This window comes from Pelophylax lessonae (genome assembly GCF_965119305.1).
Source record: "Pelophylax lessonae genome assembly, chromosome: 11".
NCBI lineage: Eukaryota > Metazoa > Chordata > Amphibia > Anura > Ranidae > Pelophylax > Pelophylax lessonae.
In genome coordinates, this window is record NC_138778.1 from 193,005,122 (window position 1) to 193,018,881 (window position 13,760).

The following is a 13,760-nucleotide window of genomic DNA, read 5'->3' on the forward strand; positions in this document are numbered from 1 at the left end:
TTGCGCTCCTCCACCCTCCGATCGAGGATGCCTCACAGATGCTCAATAGGGTTTAGGTCTGGAGATATGCTTGGCCAGTCCATCATCTTTAACCTCAGCTTCTTTAGCAAGGCTGTGGTCATCTTGGAGGTGTGTTTGGGGTCTTTATCATGTTGGAATACTGCCCTATGGCCCAGTCCCTGAAGGGAGGGGACCATGCTCTACTTCAGTATGTTACAGTACATGTTGGCATTCATGGTTCCCTCAATGAACTGTAGCTCCCCAGTGCCGGCAGCATTCATGCAGCCCAAGACCATGACCTTGCCACCACCATGCTTGACTATAGGCAAGACACACTTGTCTTTGTACTCCTCACCTGGTTGCCGCCACACACGCTTGACACCATCTGGACAAAATAAGTTTATCTTGGTCTCATCAGACCACAGGACATGGTTCCAGTAATCCATATCCTTAGCCGGCTTGTTTTTAGCAAAATGTTTGCGGGCTTTCTTGTGCATCATCTTTAGAAGAGGCTTCCTTCTGGGATGACAGCCATGCAGACCAATTTGATGCAGTGTGTGGCATATGGTGTGAGCGCTGACAGGCTGACCCCCCACCCCTTCAACCTCTGCAGCAATGCTGGCAGCACTCATACGTCTATTTCCCAAAGGCAACCTCTGGATATGACACTGAGCACGTGCACTCAACTTCTTTGGTCGACCATGGCGAGGCCTGAGTGGAACCTGTCCTGTTAAACCACTGTATGGTCTTGGCCACTGTGCTTCAGCTCAGTTTCAGGGTCTTGGCAATGTTCTTATAGCCTAGGCAATCTTTGTGTAGAGCAACAATTCTTTTTTTTTTCAGATCACCAGAGAGTTCTTTGCCATGAAGTGCCATGTTGAACTTCCAGTGACCAGTATGAGAGAGTGAGAGTGATAACACCAAATTTAACACACCTGCTCCCCATTCACACCTGAGACCTTGTAACACTAACGAGTCACATGACACCGGGGAGGGAAAATGGCTAATTGGGCCCAATTTGGACATTTTGTCTTAGGGGTGTACTCACTTTTGTTGACAGAGGATTAGACATTAATGGCTGTGTGTTGAGTTATTGAGGGGACAGAAAATTTACAGTTATACAAGCTGTACACTCACTACTTTACATTGTAGCAAAGTGTCATTTCCTCAGTGTTGTCACATGAAAAGATAATAAAATATTTACACAAATGTAAGGGGTGTACTCACTTTTGTAAGATACTGTACCTAACAGCTATGCATTAGGATTGGCTATGTTTGGGCCACTAAAACTGGTCCGGTAGGTGACTTTCTGGCCATCATCTATGAGAGTGTGCTTTGAGTCCTTAGTGGGGATCACTTTTTGGGAGATACCGTATGTTTCACACAGGCTTCGGCTTGTATAAGAGCAGTGTGAACAGCAAGCTTTTACAAGTCCGGGTGGTATTGAGCCCTGAGGAAGTGATGTGATCTGGGACATTACTTTCCGATCGTGACCGAGGCCTGGAAGTTCTATGCTATTGATCTCTGGTGACCTTCTTAAGCTGTTTTTCATCTGCTTTTACTATTTTCTAATAAAATGTTATTTGGGAATACTATGCTATGAGGATTATTCTTATCACACATAATGCTGAACAGAGGAGAATATATAAAGGTCTATTGGGAGGAATTATTGATTACCAAATACTTCTAGACCTGTCTAATCATGTGTTTGAGATCAGAGGAGAATTCCTAGTGACCTTCTGTAAGGAATTATCTTCATACAAGCACTGCCAGACGTGTTTGGTCTTTGTTTGTGGTGATCTGCTAGAGCACACAGGGTGGATCTCGGAGTGTGATCACTGTACACAAAGAATAAACACTTGGATCACTACTCGGCTTTTCCTACACTTTCCTATTAATTATTGGACACGTATGATTGTGTGCACAAGCACTGAAATGGACTTTATATTTTCATTTTATTGATGGACTTTACTTTATTCAAGTATGGAATTGTCATTTATTTTTATGTTTATATATTTAATTGCAGTTTGCACGTTATTTGAACCCCTGTCACATTAGGGATTTGGGGTTACTACCTAGTAGGATATTTATTACTGTATGTAACTATATGCTGGCTGCCCAATTTATTGATTAGAAATTTGATTCTGCACAGTTTTATCCTTTGCAGCACCAGGGATCTGGGTGATGATTTGGGGAGCCATGTCATCTGCTGGTGTTGGTCCACTGTGTTTTATTAAATACAAAGTCAGCTCAGCCCTGTAGCAGGAAATTCCAGAGCATCTAATGCCTCATACACACACAACGATTATCGGCCGATCGATCGTCCGACTTTTGTCCAAGTTGTGTTTTGTTGGTTGGAATGTGCCTAGACTGCACACAAATTTTCTCAGCCAACAAAAATCTACTTCAGAAGTGATGTCATGTGCTGGTTTACTTTCCGTGTGTTTTTTCTTCTCTGAGCATGCCCAGTCTTGATCTTCAGATTTTTGTCTGCCGAAATCTGTACTGACTGACGAACAATCGGCCGTTCTTTTGACGGCCAACAAAAATCTTATAGCCTGCACACCAGATTTTTTTCGGCCGAAAAGTCGTAGTCGGTTGTCGGAAGCATCATACTAACAAGCCGAAAATCGGCCGATCGGACGCTGGCCGAAAATTCACGGCCAATAATCGATGCGTGTGTACGAGGCTTAATGCTTCCCTCTGCTGACCAGCTTTATGGAGATGCTGATTTCATTTTCCAGCAGGGATTGGCACCTGCCCACCCTGCCAAAAGTACCAATTCCTGGTATAATTATCATGGTATCACTGTGCTTGATTGGTCTGCAAACTCCCCTGAGCTAAATCCCAATCTGTGGGGTATTGTCAAGAGGAAGCTGAGAGACACCAGACCCAACAATGCAGATGAGCTGAAGGCCACTATCAAAGCAACCTGGGCTTCCAGAACACCTCAGTAGTGCCACAGGCCTCTAAGACCGCATTCACACTGAAGCGGCATGACTTCGGGGGCGACCTGTGAAGTCCCGTGCACCGCGACTTCGGCGCGACTTGCAGGGACTTCACATAATGGAAGTCAATGCAAGTCGCCTCCAGGTCGCCCCGAAGTAGTACAGGACCCTTTTTCTAAGTCGGAGCAACTTGTGTCGCTCCTATTAGAACGGGTCCTGTAGCAGTCAATGGACCGCGACTTGTCAGGCTGCCAAGTCGCGGTAGTGTGAATGGAGCCTAAGCCACGCCACATTGATGCAGTAATTCATGCAAAAGGAGCCCCGACCAAGTATTGAGTGCATACTATACTGAACATGGACATATTTTTCAGTAAGCCAACATTTCTGTATTAAAAACCTTTTTTTTTTTTAATTGGTCATATGTAATATTCAAATTTTCTGAGATACTGAATCTTGGGTTTTTACTAACTGTACGCGCCATAATCATCAAATACACTGTCTCCCTTTACACAATGCACGTTGAACACCCATGCCCCAATACACCACAGGAGTGTGACATGTATTGGAGCTAAGGACAGCCAGACAACTGATATTGGGTGAAGCTTAAGCCCCGTACACACGTACGGATCGTCGTCATACAAACGTCGGCGGACGAAAGATCTGCCGATTGTACGCATGTTAGTATGGTGCCTCCGACAGCTGTCTGCGCACAATCCGCGGACAAGAGTCTTTCTTGCAAACATGAAAATTTTTGTCTGCGGACACCAGAACGGACGATTGTTCGCCTGTCAGTACAGAAATCAGCCGACAGACCGCAGATTTGCAAGACTGGGCATGCTCAGAAAATAAAAAACACAGGGAAAGTTAACCATTACATGACATCACTTCTGCAGTCAGCTGAAGTCTGCGGACAAAATTCTTGTGCTGTCCTTGTGCTGTCTTTGCACTTTTCAACAGACACCGACATCCCGGGGAGAAAAGACGAACGTTTGTATGACCACGATCCGTACGTGTGTACGGGGCTTTAGTGCTGGAAGCCTACATGACAACAAGCACCCTTAAAACCCCAATATTTGTTGGCAAATAATTTTGGTTCATATTTTTACGGTTCAGTCTAGGATTAGCAATTGTAGAAAACAAAAACCAACACCCAGTGCATTACTGAAAGATTTTATTAAAAATCAACACATATGCCAATTTTATATTCACAAAAGTGATAATGTTGAAGCGGTGTATGACATCAAACTCAGGTCCAGTGACAGGAAAGTGTCACCCAGGCCCAATATGTCACTCAGTTAGCAGGCTTACACGTTTCAGGGGATACAACCTCTTTCTCAGAGTTAGTGGAACCCAACCCTGGGAGCAGCTCTGGACTGTTCATTATTGTATGATCTGTGAAGGTTGGGGTTGCTAGATTTTATTTTCTTGATCTTTTGAAGATTACATCCTTTATGGTTTGCAAGTATATTGTCAAATGTTTTTTAATAATAAAGCTTGGTTAAAACATGAATTCACTATAGGAGCTTTTGTTTTGATATCTGCATGCTGCATACAAGGAGAAATCTTAAGAGGACACCACCTATGCTGGAAGCACTTAAAGTGTTTGTAAGGAAAAGTTTTGCACAGAACAGCCGGACCCTCTTCTCAGGTCCCTCCCCCTGCCAAGTCCCCCCCACAGAAAGCCACTTGCTATGGGGGCACTCGTGCGTGCTTGCTCCTGTCCAAATGACAGAGAATGTCGCTCAGCCCTGCCCTCCTTACTGGCTGTGATCGACAGCAGCAGGAGCAAATAGCTCCCACTGCTGTGTCTCAACCAATGAGGAGAGAGACCCTGCAGAGCAGCTGCTCTCGTGCACATTGCTAGATCGGATCAGGCTTAAGTATTGGGGGGGGGGGGTCTGAGAGGGGAGCTGCACACTGAAGGTTTTTTTTACCTTAAGTGCCGGTTCACATATGTGCGGCTGCGGCGATCGCATGTAATATCGGAGAGCACTGCTCCTTCATTACATGCGATCGGGTGTGCGGTGCAAATTCAGCCATACACTTTGTATGGCTAAATTCGCACTGCATCCGCAGTAAAGTCGCACAGGACCCTTTTTTTGAGCCGCATCAGGATCGGATCGCACAGTGGTTCACACTTGTGCGATCCGATGCTGTGCGAACTGTAAGATCGCACTGCGATATGCGATCAAACTGGGGGTGTCGTTAACATTACATTGACACCCCCAGCGTATCGCATATGGCAGTGTGAAGTGCCAGGGGTGCGTTTGCGATGCGGGAACAGGCTGTGAATTCGCAACCTTCCCGCATCGCATAAGTGTGAACCGAGCCTCAAGCATAGAATGCATGAAGGTTTAAAAGAAAAAAAAAAAAAACCTTCAACCTTTAGAAACACTTCAAAGCTGCCCTTGACTATTCTTGAGAAAAGATAGGCATGCACTTTCGTTGAGAATGTTTGCTAAAGAGGGATGAGGAGAACTTGAAATCAAGATTGATGAAGTCACACGGTGGTGGCATTTTTCAGCATATACACTTGGACTTTGTGAATATTCAAACATAGGAATTTTTCAGTGCATGCACCATTGTATTGATATATTGGACTTTTACGTTTTTTGCACAAGAATTGTATATTTAGTTTTTATTGGATACTTCTTAGTACTTTAAAAATTGTTAAAATTATTCATAAGAGATAGATCATTTATATACAGCTGCTGATCTACAAATGTCTTCTTTTTTTTGTGGGATTTGTTGTCAGCGCAGAAGGATTTACTTTTTTTTTTTTTTTATAGCTTACCAATTCCTAAATGTGGTTGGTTGCAACAGTTTTCTTTCCCCTTTGTTGTCATGTGGTGTTTTGGCCAATAATGTACTTACTGTCTCAGGGTGTCTCCGCTCTGGATGGAGGAGCACTAGAGACACCTTTAGGCATCACCATTGTCCGTCTGGTGAGAGGGTAGTATTAAGGCCCGTACACACGTGACGAAAATCCAGCGAAATATCCTCCGATTTTTCTCTCTCTTGCTCAGCGTTCATAACCGTTTTTAGTTGACAGTGCATAAATGTTCAAGAAATTTCTCATCCGATTTTTTTTTGGGACATTTGTTCCCAGACTTCCGGGTAGTCAGCAACTTCAGATCACGCGCAGTCTTTCGTATCCGATTTTTCGCAGACTTATGGCGTACACATTAAAACGAAAATTGGTCATCTGGGGACGGACGATAAAAATTTGGGGTTTGTCATGGTTTTTTTTTTCGTTGAAAATGACAGCGTCGGCTGCTGAAAGTTGTGTACACACTAGCCGAAAATCGTACGATTTTACCTCGGACGGGAATTTTCAGTAGATTTTCTACTAGTGTGTACCCCACTTTAGATGCACTAGTAGATTTAGATGGACTTGGATAACAAATTTAATCTAAACTCCAGCTAACGCGTTGTAAAGGCATTAGGATAAAAAGCCTTTTGTGTGTATCAGCTCCCCCTAATACATACCTGAGCTCCATCTCTTTCCAGTGATGTCCCCGAGTCCCTAAGTCATCCGGGACTCTTCCTCCCAATTGGCTCCAGCTGCTGTCAATCAATGCCAGTTAGCCAATCAGGTGAGAGAGGGGCGAAAAGCAGCTCTGTGTCTGAATGGACACACATGGGTGCAGCTCAGCTTTGGTGACCCCATAGCAAGCTGCTTGCTGTGGGGGCACTCCACAGGAGCGAGGGGCCAGGAGCAGGAAAAAGGGACCCGAGAATAGGAGGATCCAGGCTGTGCAAAACCAAATGCACAGAGGAAAGTATACCATGTTTTTTTTTTTTTTTTTTTAATAACAAAATACATATATATATATACACACACACACACATATATATATATATATATATATATATATATATATATATATATACATATACACACACACACACACACACCATTGTAAGCACCCATCATTGTTAAATTTGGGTTTTATACTGCTTTAAGCCTACCAATAATGGGGTTAATTTGAAGCTTCCTATTCTGCCAGACTGAATATACCTGGGTAGTCTATTATTGTAGGATTGCTTTTAATGCACTCTCCACACCCAAGAAGTAGGTCTACAGGAAATATTTCAATAATCTGGATTATACATGTATATGGACAAATCTGTAAATGAGGAGTGACCCAATTGTTACGTGTTTTATTGTTTTGGGGTTATCAAATGGTCCAGACAACCCCTCCAGCATCTGCAGAAGAAATGCATGTTTCAGCAGGCTTTCCATAGACTGCCAAATAACTGATCTTACAAAAGAGTAATGATCATAGATTGCAAACGCTAACGTGCAGGGCCCCCGATTCCTCCTCTATGGTATCTGTATGTTCTGCCCTTATATTGTAAAGCACTGCTCAAACTATTGGCACTACAGTAATCCCCCGCTACATCGCGGTTCAGTTTTTGCGGTCCCGGTAATTCGCGTTTTTTTTTGTAATGTTATTTTACTATATAAATCATTAAAAATGAAAGATTTTGTGTTTTTCATAGCTCTTGCTCTGTCTCTAAGTATCTTTTATGTGTTTAATTGAGTTTCTATTGTTTTAAAAGTGTGTTTAAAGACCTTAAAATGCTTCTACACGTACAGTGACAGTAAAAAAAACATGCCTACAATGCATTTTAATAGGGTTTTTCTATTTCTCGGAATTTCACTTTTCACAGCTGGGTCCGGAACGTAACCTTCGCAATGGAGGGGGGTTTACTGTATATAAATCCTGTATAATAAGACTACCCCATGTGAGTGTTTACCCTGGATTAGGGGTGATTTGTCAGGCCCTGCTCAAAGATCATTATGCCCTGATGAAGTTTAATTCCCACTCTGCAGGCACTACATTAGGTATAGTCTGAGAACTCTGTCAGATATCAGCGAGGACTGCTTGCTACTCTCCCTGCCTCTATCCAGAGATTACAGCTCCATAGAGGTCAGTGTGATTGTGACCTACATGTACAGGAACCTTAGAGCTGACACTAATCAGGGACCTGGAGAAAGTGCAGAAAAGGGAACCAAGCTGATAAGAGGCATGGAGGAACTCCGCTATGGGGAAAGATAAGAGGAACTGAATTTACGCTCTCTTGAGAAGAGGAGATTTAGGGGGGATATGATCAACATGTATAAATTCATAAGTCCATATAGTGAACTTGGTGTGGAGTTGTTCACTTTAAGGTCATCACAAGAGGGCACTCATGCACACATGGCGTTTAAACACGAGCTGCAAAGCCAGTACCAACTCCACCATAAAAAAGTGGCTGTAAAAACACGCTTTTAGAAGCGTTTTGCATTAGTGCTAGAGGTTGTAAAGAGTCTACAAAAAATAAAAACCTGAAAGACAAAGGCATAATGAGCTTGTGTGCATCACATACCAACTCATTATGAAATAAATACTTACCCTAGAACAAAGCCCTTCCCAGTGGCGCCTGCTCACCGCTGAGATGGCCGACATGTTGGTCAGTCTTCCTTCCGGGTTTGCATCCTCAAGCCGGAGCCGCAATGACGTTGCTCCAATGCTGGAGTCGCTGTTCATGGCACAGGGCTCTAAAAGGAACTGCAGGGGCGGCCGTTCCTTCAGAGCTCATGTGCCAGTGGTGTCATTGCACATTTAAGAGATATTTACAGTACCTATAGGAGGAAGTTACAGAGGGAACTTCACTTCCTCTTTAATGTGTGCTTAGTAGAGTTTCGCTGCCCCCTATTTTCCACTCCCAAAACCCAATTACTTCAGCTTAAACGCTAACAGAGTGTTAGCATGAGTTTAGCAGCTTTAAAGCTGCTGCTCCAGAATGCACAATCCCTGCGTGGCGTGTTTTTTTTTTTTTTTTTTCTTTTTTTGCAGCTTAACCACTTAAGCCCCGGAAGATTTTAGCCCCTTCCTGACCAGGGGGTATTTTTCGATTCGGCACTGCGTGACTAACGGACAATTGCGCAGCCGTGCGACGCTGTACCAAAATGAAAATCTACGTCTACGTCTTTTTTTCCCACAAACAGAGCTTTCTTTTGGTGGTATTTGATCACCTGTGCGATTTTTTGATCATGCGCTATAAACAAAAAAAGAGCGACAATTTTGCAAAAATAATATTTTTCACATTTTTTTTATATGAAATTCCCCCAAAAAAAATTTAAAAATCAAAATTTTTTTAACATTTTAGGCCAATCTGTTTTCTGCTACCTATGTGGTTAAAAAAAAAAAAAAAATAAAAAAAAAAAAAAAAATCGCAATAAGCGTATTTTGATTGGATTGCGCAAAAGTTATTGCGTTTACTAACTAAGCGAAAGATTTGTCATTTTTATTGTTTTTTTTTTTTTTTACGAGTAATGGCGGCGATCTTCAATTTTTTTTGCGGGACTGCGACATTGCGGCGGACAGATCGGACCCTTGACTGACATTTTTGACACTTTTGGGGGTACCAGTGACATTACTACAGTAATCAGTGCTATACATATGCACTGTTACTGTAAAAATAACACTGGCAGGGAAGGGGTTAACTTTATTAGAGAAGGAGGGGTTAAGTGTGTCCCTAGGGGCGTGATTCTTACTGTGCAGGGATGTGGCTTTTCTTGTAACAGGAGAGATCTACGATCCTACATAGCAGGACCGTATGATCTCTGCTGTTACACAAGGGAGAATGACAGGCGGCTTTGTTTACATTAGCCACCTGCATTTCTCCCTCTGTAACCGACAATTGCGAGTGACCAGCGGACATCAGGTCCGCCGGTCACACGCGCGGGGATCCCAGTGAGCGAGCGGGGGCGATAGCTCGCCCCCTATTGGCTCGCAGGCGAGTGATGTACCAATACGTCACTTTGCCTGGACGGGGCTGAACGCTGCAGTATATGTACTTGCGGCGGTCAGCAAGCAGTTAAAACCGCCTATGCCACGTACAGCTCCTAAAAGCCTGTGTGCGCCTGGACACACAGAATACCATAGGGAGGCGTCTTTAAGCTGTAAAGAGGGAAAAGGGGGGGGGGAAGCACCTGACGCCCCAAGGAGCAGCTGTAAAAACATCCTGTGTGCATGAGGCCTTAAAGGTAAAGTTGATCCAGGAAACCTATTGCTCCAGCAGGATAAAAAAATTCCTTCCTGATCCCCCCTGAGGCAAATTGGATCATGCTTTGCTGGGTTTTGCCTTCCTCTGGATAAACTGTGGGTATAAGATTGAATGATTCCATCCTGGATGGACTTGTGTCTTCTTTAACCAGACTATGTAACTAATAACTAAACTTGTGAACACGCTATCTGGTTGCCAAACTGAAAGCAATTTTTAAAAAAGGTGCAGAAAAAGTATGGCGATCAATTTCTGCGTCAGTGATTCAGGAGGTATTCGCACCAGTGGGCCACCATCTTCTTTTGTTGTTTGGAGAAGTGCTATTTGTTGCGGTTCTCCTCATTGAAGATTTACGCTCATTTCCTGTCCAATGAGAACAAATCTCCCCAATGAGGCCTGAGGCAGGAATAAAACCAGACAGGGATTCTAACCCTTTCCCACTGTACAAAAATTAGAAAAGGTTTTGGCTGGAGTCCCATTCTAACTGAATCAAAGAAGTTCACTGCAGCCTACAAATGCCATGTTATACAAAAATAATATGAAGCCCATTGGCATTTAAACAAAAAAACACCCTCTGACTAACACCCCAAACTGAAGCCTCCGTTCTGGTTTTATCCCTACAGGCCTTCCTCCCAACCTTTTACCAACCTGTATAATGGAATAGAACAATGAAGACACACAAGTCGGAGCCATTTCCAGTTTTTACTGGTATTTTCTTGTCCAATTGACATACATAACAAGAACAAGGTAAATATAAAAATAAACTCAGGAGTGCTAGTTGTATAAAACATGTCATTTAAACCTTATTGTCTGTACAGTTAAGGCCATGTTACATTTCTGCCACACAAGCAAACATTGGCTGTTACTTTGTTTTATACCCAGAAAAAAACTATTTCTAGATGGGCGAAACAAAACTGTGCTCATACCCTAGAACAGGATTTGGATGATGCAGTCCACCATTCTGAGAAATGATCTGATTTAGTCGGTGACATCGCAGAGTAGCAAGGCAACGACCTTGGGCTGACAATGGCCGCTGCTGCTTGGCGACCCGGTGATGTTGCTAGCAAGCTTGTAGGCGGTGGAGTCCAATCACAGATTAGCTGCTGGACTGGGCGACAACAAAATTTATGCAGCCCTATGCTGGGAGTTGAAGCCTAGTGGCGTTTTCTGTTTTTAAACGCCTAACAGGATTATCGCTACATTCTAGCCGTACTATTCTTCATTAGAAAAATACTTCAAGCAGTATGTTGAGCCCCCGTTCACACTGGGGCGACCTGTCAGGCAACCTGGTCGCCTGACAGATCGCCTTCCATAGAGAAGCTGCGGACCCGTTCTAATAGGAGCGACACAAGTCGCTCCGACTTAGAAAAAGGGTCCGGAGCTTCTTTGGGGTGACCCTGCATAGACTTCAATGATATGAAGTCCGTGCCGGCCGCTCCGAGGTCGCGGTGCCAGCAAAGTAGCGTCGCCCCATTGTGAACAGGGCCTAAAAGAATTGGTATTTTCAGATATTCAGAGATCCTTTAATGTGTATGTTCTGTGCTTATATCCATCAATTTCAATGGGCTTAAGGTGAAGTTCGTTAGTTGCTGGGGATATACCTTAGGACGCTGCGCCCAGCAGTTTTCCTGTACTAAATGCAGGACGCAGCTGGATGTCATTAGCTGGAATTTCTTTTCTTTTTTGGCTAGGCTTCATACTTGGCCTACTCTAATATCCTCAAAGTTAAGCTCAATTCCTCTCCAATATATATATATGTTTTAACATACTGTGCTTTGCTGCATACTGAATTTTCTTAAAAAGGTGAGCTTAGCGTGTAAAGAGATACTGACACATTGCCCAAGTAAATGGCAGTGACTTTGGCAAGGGTATCCCCCCCTATCCCCCCCCCCCCCCCAAATCTCCTTGTACTCCTTTACCTGGGCTCCCTTGCAGCTTCTTCTTCCTCAATAGAAAGCAAGAAAACCAGTGATGGCACCCAGCCCTGTCACGTGTTTGGGGGACTGAACATCACTGCTCCCCGTGGTCACAGACAGAGCCAATCTCAGTGCAGGCTGAAGAGGAGCAAGGCGCTATAAGAGGGTGCAGGTAAGGTGATTACAGCAGATACCTTCCTAGACACTTGCCTGCTTGATCAAGATGACTGTCTCTTTAAAAAGGAAGATGGCATTTTCCAGTGCAGCCATTGAGTTTTTCTAATAAAAAAAAAAATAAAACACCAAAACCACATAACTAGCATCTGATTGGCTTCTAAAGATGCCAACGGTTACACTGCGTACCCCAATAAGGTTTCCACCCACATGAAGAGGGGTTTTAACATTAAACATCACATCATCTCTCATACATCTACTTTAGAACCATCACATTTTCAGAATTTGCCCAGCTGTACATAGGTCAGCCAACCGAAACAACCCAACTAATGAACGGATATGGTTACACACAGGGAAATGATCAAAGCATAAGTTCAACTGATTTTCAGTACTCTATTTTTTGTGATATGTACATCCCCAGTCAGGAAAGGATGGAACTACGATTAGACAGTACCAAGTCTCAGTTCTTCTGAAAGCCCAAAACTGCAAGGACTGAAAAACAACACGTAAAAAACGATTTGTCCTTTTAGGGTGGTGTGGTTGGAAGGTGTGATCCCTGCTCAGGTCATTCAGCTATTGAGGACCTCAATGAGGAGATCACCCTCCAACCCTACCAAAGCTGTGAAAGGCCTCTTCAGGTGTCACCTACAATAGTGACTCCCCCCCCCCCCATGTGTCCTTATGGAGAATCCAGAACACATGATGCAACATTTGTGCCTGTTGCCCCGTTTTGAATTTCCATAACGCAATGTGGGAAAGACACTTCAGTGGGTAACATTAGATGTCTGCTAAGACTGGAAATTCAAAGCCAATGGCACAGACCATTGCAGGGGATACAGAGAAATCAGTTTTAAGTGCCATTTTACTGCTTGCTAACACAGACAGTATTTTAAAAAGAACACTTGTCACCAAAGTTATCCAAGCTTAGGAGAACCCAAAAGCTGAAACCTAGAGGTTGCCTGCATGCACACCATTTTTGTCTCCAGAGCACCTTGAACCTGGCTCACTCTGGATGCAAATACCGACTTTAGTCAGAAAGTCAAAGCCAAGCCACACCCTTGATACAAACTTAGAGGTTTAAGAAGCAGAGGGGGTGCAGCAGAGCTCAGACTTTGCTGCCTGGGGTATATAGGGGTGCTCTAGGGCCTAAAACTGCCCCACGTTTAGGTTCTCCAAACTTTATCCAAAAGACAGCCTAACCTATAATGTAAATCCAATTAACTCTACTGCTAGAAATAAGAACGTGTCAAGTCTTTAACAGTCTTCAAAATCCTGAAGGATATGTGCCACAACTGACAAACTGCCACTTGTATGGTGCAACAGACTTTATCAACTATCAGAGGAAGGAGCCATGTTTGTGGATGCACTATTACCTCAAAGCAGCCCATCTATTTCCAGAGACTTCTGAAAATGCTACCTGCCTAGCTTTCAGACCAACTGAACGACTTCAATACTGAGTCAATGACTCAGAGCAGGTCAAAAGCCCAAAAGTCAGAGAAAAGTCAAAGTCCTTATCTGACTATTTGCAGATGGATCTACAATGGTCAATCATCAAACCAGGCAAATGGCATGTTCACAAGGTCAGAAATGCACTATGTTTCTCATCCTTTAATGATGAGAGTTGTAACAGAGCTAGCTTAGTAAACCCTTTAGTCCGATTGCAGGT